Raw genomic sequence first — 9158 nt, 5'->3', positions numbered from 1 at the left:
ACCCACTCGACGTTGGGTAATCGCTTTCGTAATCGAAATTCATCTAATAAAAAGAAAACGCAATCAATCGTTTGAATGATGCCGTTCTAGATCAGCCATCACCGCTCACTTCTTAGTTGTCGCATAAAACAAGTCATTCTGTTCGTCGCATAAATACGAGGAATCGTAAAGTTCGGTAACCGGTCCCTTATTTCAATGGCAACAGCAACCATAACGCCAAACATGGCCCCGCTCTGTCTAGCAACACCAACCAGGTAAGCGAGCGCATACGCGTCGCTATTCAGAGACATGTCAAATAATGCCACCTAGCGTGGAGCACACGTGTCAGTCAAGTTGAACGGAGCAGTAAAAACAAACTTAGTCTTAGTTTGAAAACTTAGTTTAGTACTCAAACTTAGTTTGAAGTCAATGCTAGTTTCTTTTTTTCAGATTTGTATGGTATATACAACATCAGCATCAACGTTTTCACCGTTGATGAGAGAGAAGTTTTCCCGGTGAGGATAACGAGAATGGACCGCCACGTGAACCTGCTGATGATCAAGAACGAGGAAACGTCACATTATTGTCTGATTCGAAACACAAACCGACTTTTCTCCGGAAGTACGGCGCACACATAAAGGAGCTAGTCACTTTTGTGACTATTGTTTGCAGCGGTTCTCGTCGGCGGACATTCTCGCAAATCATGTTTCCCAGTGTAGAGAACACGGTCCGCAGAAAGTATTCCCCCCTAGTGAAAGTGAGAAATGGATGTCTTTCAAAAACTTTTCATTCCAATTACCGGTGCCTTTTATGATTTACGCCGATTTTGAGGCCATATTGCCAAAGGTCGAAGCATGCTCGCCCGATCCTGCCACCACATACACCACACCAACGACACTCCACCGTCCGTGTGGTTTTGCTTACGTCGTCGTTGGCCCCGATGGACTGGTTGTTAGGAAACCAACAGTCTACAGGGGAGAAGACAGCGTCCACATTTTTCTGCAATGCATGCTTTCTGAGGAAAAGCTCATTTCAGAAAAACTCAATAACCCGGTGCCCCTGAAGATGAGCGTCGATGAAGAAAGGAGTTTTCAGAGCCAGCAATCTTGCACCATTTGCAACCGGTGGGGCTAACCGATCGGGTTAGACACCATTGTCACGTTACCGGTGAATACAGATCGGCGTTGCACTCCAATTGCAACTTGCAGTTGAAGATGGCGAAACACATCTCGGTGACGCCCACTTCATTATGGAAGGTCTCGGCCGGATCAAAGAGAAGCGGATAGACGTCATCGGAAAAAACATGGAGAAGTTTATCTCTTTCAGCCTGGGCTATCTGAGGTTTCTGGATTCGTTCCAGTTTCTATCCGCTTCTCTGGACACCCTGGTGAAATCAATGAATACCAGTGATTTTGTAAATATGACAAGAGCTTTCGGGAATAACACAGCACTTCTCCTACGGAAGGGTTTATACCCATATGAATACATGATGTCCATGGAGAAGTTTGAGGAACCGGTGCTTCCCCCCATAGAGGCCTTTTACACCTCTTTGGGGGACGAAACTATCTCCAGTGAAGATTACAAGCATGCCAAACTGGTGTGGGACACGTTCCACATGCAGACCATGGGTGACTACCACGATCTGTATGTGGAGACAGACGTTTTACTTCTGGCAGACGTCTTTGAGAATTTTCGAAGGCTCTGCTTGAAGAATTAGAAGATTGATTGCGCCCACACCTACTCATCGCCAGGTCTTGCTTGGCAAGCATATCTCAAGATTACCGGTGAAAAACTTGAGGTCGTAACGGATCCCGACATACATCTATTCTTGGAGGAAGCCGTGAGAGGTGGGGTGTCTTCGATTACTCATCGATACAGCAGAGCCAACAACCTGATGGTCCCAGGATTCAACCCCGGTGAAAGGAAAAAATGGATCATATATTGGGATATTAACAATCTGTGTGGAAAGTGGATGTGTGATCCTCTCCCGGTTTCAGACTTTAGATGGATGACATCCGGTGAAGTACAATCAACAGACTTTCTCGTAATTCCCGATGACAGCGCCAAGGGATAAATTTTTGAGGTCGATCTCGAATACCCGGTGAACATTCATGACCTCCATAATGACTTCCTTTTGGCTGCTGAAAATATCCCGATCACCCGAGAAATGTACTCGAACTACATGAAGAAAACCGGTGGGAAAACGAATCCCTGTGTCAAACTCGCGCCGAATTTGAACGATAAGGTCGTATACGTTCTCCATTACAAAAACTTGAAACTGTGCACGTCGCTGGGGATGCGAGTCAAAACCATACATCGTGTTCTTGAGTTCTCTCAGCGACCATGGCTCCGCCCGTACATTGCATTCAACACCGAGAAAAGAAAGGGAGCCACCGGTGACTTTGAAAAAGACTTTAACAAGTTGATGAACAATGCAGTGTATGGGAACTCTCTGGAGAATCTCAGGAAACATTCGTTTGATCCACAAAGTGAATTGGTGGTATAAGTGGTCAAAGTGATGGATAGTGCTTTATTGACACTGTGTAAATAATTTTTTTTTGTATATATTTTTGAAATTTTATGTATTTATATATATATTTTTTTCTTTTTTTGGGGTTAGATTTTCTTTACTATATAATTGTGTAAATATTCAATGGTTTATGTACTATATATATTATTTTTCCATGAATAAAGTTTTTAGTTCGTCTTTATCAAAATTTCTGTCATTTTTTGTGATATTTCTGTAATATTTCTGAAAAGAAATATTACATAAGAAAAAAAAGATTGATAGGAAAAAAAACGATAATTTAATGATGTTAGAAACTTTAATTTCAGTTTGGAAAAAAAAGATGACGTTGAAAACTTTTTAGGGGAAGAGTAATTTAGGAATGGGATTGTAACGGATGAAAAAAAAAATCTTTCAGACTTGACATCAGAGACGAAAGTTTAATTTGTGGATGACCCCTCTAAAAAAGTTTTTTAACCTCTTCAGAGGTCAGCGCGAATGAAAAAAAATACAAACAATAATTTGTGAAAGATCCCTAGTAGAAATATTCAGTTGCGACGTCATTACAGCTGTGTTGACTTGATGTCAGACTCAAAAGTTTAATTTAGGAAAGATCCCTCAAGATCTCTTATCACACAAGAAAATGACTCAGGTGCTGGCAGCTCTTTGGGGGATGGCTGCGGATGCTCCGGCTGCGCCGGGGCAGAACCCCCAAATTGCTTCTACTTATACGTTCTTGTATCTTTGTATTCGGCAGAGCAGAGTTCGTCGCCTTCTTTAGCTTTCAATCCAGAGAGGAAATAAATGCACAAATTCATGATGAGACATTTTCTCAGTTCCGCTAGCGATCGGCATTTTGCTTGGGAGATTTTGAACTTTCTTGAATAATCCAAGGTTAAAATTTTGAAGCACACGTGGTTTGTTAGTTCATCTTGTTTTTAGGTTGCATCAGTTTAAAGTTATAAGGGTCACCACTGACACATATTTTGATAGCGTACTTTGAAGTTGAAATTTAATACAATTTATTTCACAGGAATATTAAACATTTTTAAATATAATGATGAGCTTGTTCATGCGACCGACTCGTCTCAAGACAGTTAAGAGAGATTGTATATGAGTGTCCTTATCTTTTGTCGCTTGCTGGACTAGGCAGGTGCAAGCGAGAAGCGGGTGCAAGCAAGAAGAAGGTGCAAGAGTTCGCCACACATGTACCGTTGAGTCACCTCATGCCTTCATTCCGATCCTCACAAGTAGTCGATGAGAGAAAATGTCTTGGAATATTTTCAAGAGATTTAAAAAAAAAAATCTGTCTTTTCGGAAAAATATGAAAGAAAAATTCCAAAACCATCCAATGTTCGCAAAATCCAATCCAAAAACATCCAAAACATTCGATGTTCCAAAAAAAAAAAAAAATTCAGGAGATATCAAAGAATTTGCAAGTAGAAAAAAAGGGGAGGGGTGGAGACTTTCAAAATGTCTGAGCTTAGAAATATTCACATCACAATTCTGTGTTAGGCCGGGATTACACTATGAAAGTTTTGTAAAAGTTACCCCGAATAACCCAATTGTCAAAACTTCTATGTGCGGATGCGGAGCCCGCACTTAGGTTTTGACGCATGCGGACGACGTCCGGACCCGCATGAACATTTCCTAGGTGCGGAGATAATTCGGCTCGTCTGAAAGGCTCAGTATATTCCAATTGACCCGCGGACCCGCGTCCGCTCCGTGTGAAAGGCCTCTAATAACTTGGCATTTTTTAAAACTGAACAATGATACAACCCTAAGAAATGGAAAAAATAAACCAGTTTTTTTCCCTCTTTTGTTGTATGTGTTTGTGCACTTTCGAAATTTTTACGCGGTTGTTAATTTTTACGATTTTCCAAGATTGCAGAGTTTTTGAATTCATCCATAAGATTTTAAAAAAAATACTGCCGCCCTAAAAATGCTGAAATTTTGCTCAAATTTGTTACTCGCCACGTTTTAGTAAAATGAACCTCGGCTTTAGAAATTAACCCAAGTATTTTTTAAAATAAATATTGAATTCTCAGATTTTTGAAATTTATACAGTTCTTCAAACGTTATAAAATTCTAACCGGATGATCAGACATCGAAGTTCGAGGTTCATCATCATCACGCCGTATAAATATTTTTTACAAAATTTCAGAATTTTTGGTGCAGTAGGTTTTTTTTCATATCTTAAACGGATGAGCTCAAAAACTGCAATTTGTGAAAATTGCGTTCAAAGCGTTTTTTCTTGTTTACATTTAAACTGTAATTCATTAATTTTTAATTTTATTTTGAAAAAAAAAACAAATTAACCCGATCCACACAAAGTTTTTGGCATTTAATTTTCACAATTGAATGAAATATTTTTTAAAGTCATGTTTGAAAAATCGACTTCAGGGGTCATGAAACCCCTTAAATGAATAAAGTATCTCCAACAATTTTAAGATGATATTTTTGTTTCCAGTTCCGATCCAGAAGTTTTGGAAGATTTACATGTTGCATCACAGCTTTCGATTGTAATTCTGCAACACAATTAAATTTAGTAACACAACAAGCATAATGAATGAAATCGATCACAGTCACAAATTGTCACGATGACGTCTAACAATTTTTACGGCATCTCATTAATGTTATGAATGTGTGTATGAAACAGTAGGTCCCTACTCAAAACCATATTTGGAATAACAGACAGTAAAGACATGGCTTTCGAAAATTGAATGCTGGGGGCAGGGGGGGAAGGGTGTAAGCATGATTTTTCGGAAAAAAATTAAGAAACAAAATACACACTCTTAACAGCAAAGGGACGGCAAATTAGTAGTGCCTAGGGCGTCGACATCCTGAAGTCCGTCTGTGTGAAGACGGGGCCCGGGAGCACACAACTGCCCCCTTATAAACACACGTCTCCTTTCCTGACATGGCAAGCACAGTTATTTTTAATTGGTCATTTGTTTTGGCGCTGTTTGACCTAATTGCTCCTTGAGCCTCAAAATACATAATCCAATTAAATGAATACGCCCCAGAATAAACCATGGTCTGAAAAAAATGACCAAGTTCTGCGCGAATCATGCAGGCTGGAAAAAATTTCGTAGTAGTCCAAATCTTTCTTGTGAAAAGTAAAGTAAAAATTTATTAATATTTCAGCGCGACAAAAATCAATTGCAGTCAAAAAGGAAATGAAAAATCTTCATCAATCACATGCAGAAATCGATATGAAAATGTGGCTCGATGAACAATCGATAGAAAATATCCGAAACTACTAATTATTTTGAATATGCCAATTCATAAAATGCCTTAAATGTTATTATTTTGCTGTTTTTACAAGTCACCATCGTCAAGTTACCATTTTTGTAATCTTCGTTCAAGTTTTTTACACGTGACTGTTTCATTGAAGTTTTAAAATAACTCAAAAATATTGCCGTTTCATTGATCAACATGTAATCTGATTAAAACGACGGCATATAAAAAGGGGGTCCCAATCTTGTCGGTTCTGTGACACGAACAGCGAGAGGTGGTTCAGGAGAGTTCTGTTGAATCTCTTGAGCATCCCGTCAGATTCCGGATGAAGCAGCGTAGTTTGCATCTTTTTCATTCCTCGAAACTTGCACATGCTGCCAAAACTGCTCAAGTGAAGTTTCTTTCCTGGTCGGAATGGAATAAAGTATTTTCCAAATTTTTGTTAAATGTTTTTTATTAAAATTTTGTTCATTTATGCAGCGACGTTGTGCCATTAGGGCTTTTCAACGTGGAGACCGTGGAAGGGGGGGGGGAACTCTTGACCAAGAGATCTGTAATTCAATAAGGGCAAAACCCGGCGAACGGAAAATAATCTGTGAAAATCCTTTACGGATCGGTGCGACCCTTTTCGTGCGCCATACGAAGTACGGCCTACAGGTGTCAGAGCATGCAATATTATTTGTACTTAAAGATATAGGTATAGATGCAGTTACTAATGACCTTAATGTTTTTTAGAATATTTATTTCATTAAATAATAATTAATGTTTTTTGTTATAAATTAATGTTATTCATACTAATCAAGTGACGTCAGTCTGGCCAATTGCTGTCGTGATTATAAACACCATCAAATACAGCGAAATTCAAGTATTTGATTCGTCAAAGCCGCACAGATGGTCAAGGGCGTCCGAATTCCAGATATCAACAAAAATATAAACATGGCGCCCCGGAGGAAGAATATAAAGCCAGATTAAATCGCTGATATTACCTTTAATTTAAAAATTCCTCACTTCAATAAATGATTATTTATCATAAAATTGATGAAAGGTAATTATATGTAACAATTAAAGTTAGTTTCAGTGTGTGGCGTCATCATAAACTAATAATTTAGTGAATATCTTGGCTCCTTGTCTTATTAGGGTTACAATAGCTAAAATTCTTTAGGAATTATGGGTAATATGAAACTCGCCAAACTTGTTAGAGAATTCGCCAAGTTGGTGGGGGGGACCCGATTATGGAAGTACAGCCATTCCGTCCACTCTGCTTTCAACGACTCCGAAACTCCGGCAATCGATGTGGCGATTTCCTCTTTCATTCCGGATATCGTTGCATCGACATCTGAGCTCGTCGATCATCTTATAATTCACGGCAGCGATGCATATGTTGACAGTGGCGGCAGATTTGTTCATCTTTTCCAAGATGCCCAATTTCATCTGGCCCATAAAATTCATCAGCTAGTTCAGCTATTCTCGCATCTCGTCTATGTCCACCCCTCTCGTCTTCCCTGAATTATCCCACTTCTGACACCAAATTGTTCCGAATAATGTCTTACACAAGTCCTTGAAATGAGCAGAAGATGAAACAAAATGCAGGACGTCGCAAATTTATTTGAACAGAACAGCTACTTATACGTATTTACGAGCAGAGATCTTACGCTTTGTCTTCCGACGAAAATTTTACAACTGCTTAGTTCTGGAAAAGCGAGCGGCGCTACTTTATAAGGACCAGAAGAGACGATTTTTCTACTTTATCTTCTTGGAACATCTTTACACTTCTCTTTTGGCATCGCATCGGAGCTATGGCCAAACGTGCCAAGTTTCTCGTTAATTTGGCGAGATATGCCTATTGATTATTTACAAGTAAAAGATGACATAATAAATGTTAATTACAGTTTGCATAATTTTCGTAACATTATAGTCGGCCATTCCTCGATATCGAAACTAACTTCTTTTCACGCACCAAGTATTTAATTATGAAATAAAAAATACTTCCAGAAACAATCCTAGATTGCTTCACATTTAGCACAGAGCGATCATTACGAAATCCATTAATTTTTTTTCTCATATCCTTGTCCATTCCCCAATACAACATACTGTATATTTTTGAATAATGATTGGCACACAGTGGTCTTTGGTGGCTGGCATTATATTTTTTCAGATATTTCGCTCACCCTCTTTCTACTTCTGTGTAATACTGTAGTAACTACAGTATAAATCTGGATACACTACACAAGTTTATCCAGAACTACAGTGAACAGGCGATTTACGTCTTATACACAAACAAAGCACAAATATCTATAATTCCAATTTAAGCAGCGTCGTATACTCTTTAAAAACGGTACAGCTACCATCGCCGAAGCATGATATGCTTGGCTCAGACTCATGAAATAGAGCGCACTTCAGTCTTAGAGGACTGAAAAAAGAAATGGATAAAATTCTCAGACAATTCTTTTTCCTATGTATTAGATGTTTTCTGATCAGATGTAAAGATGATGTAGCTGCAATGTTTTACAACGTGCAATGACACTTCTCGAGCACGCATTTCGCAAACAGCAAAAATATTCACGCTAGGTTCACAACGCACACACAGCATATCCGACATGCACCAATTCGTAAAACAAAATTCTATGAGGAATAGTCTATAAGGTTTTCGCGGCCATCATTTGATACAAATTGTTTTTTCGGGTTCGAAGACCGTCGTCCGTTTGAGTTTGTTCTCAACGTTGAGAACAAACTCAAACGGACGACGGTCTTCGAACCCGAAAAAACAATTTGTATCTATGAGGAATGTTTAAGATAGCATGTGCTGTCCAATAGTAGTACGCAATATGGATGATGTTATTTGCGTATTGTGTGCATTAGTATAACAGTGTATAGTTTTTGATAAGAAACGGTATGTGTGTTTCCAGCCAAATAACAGCATGAGAGTGTACTGTTTCAACTCTGTCATCTCGACCAAGGATTGAGTCCAGGTACACGCAGCCGCCGTCAATGTTCCGCAGTGGTGCTCAGCCAATTTCTCGAGCTGCACGCATTCGTGGGAAATTGCTAGATATTATTTCTCATTGATTATTTCTTGTTTGGCTGAGTTGGAATTCGTTCGCGTTAATCTTTAATTCTGCGCAATTCTCAGAAATTTGAAATGAATGCAAAATAATGAATTTTCAATTTAAGACTGGGTGTCAAGAAAAGTGAACAGACGAGTAATACAGGACAGGAACCGACTTAGTTGAGCATTCATTCTTTCAAACCGAGCACAACTCCGGTCTTTCACCACAGGCAATTTACTACCGATTGAGTTGTGCCGGAAGTGTGGGTGTGTGTCCCCGAATTCCCTGGGTAGAGTAATCGTCGGTGTCCCCACCGCCTCTCAGAGCCCCACAGCACCCGTCCCCCTTCGTCACAAAATCACCTCTGGCACAAAACTGGCATCGCT

The sequence above is a fragment of the Pholcus phalangioides genome, unplaced genomic scaffold (genome assembly GCF_987345545.1).
Source record: "Pholcus phalangioides strain wild (caught in Gottingen) unplaced genomic scaffold, Ppha-v1.0 ptg000031l_1, whole genome shotgun sequence".
NCBI classification, from domain to species: Eukaryota; Metazoa; Arthropoda; class Arachnida; order Araneae; family Pholcidae; genus Pholcus; species Pholcus phalangioides.
This window is presented reverse-complemented; position numbering follows the sequence as displayed.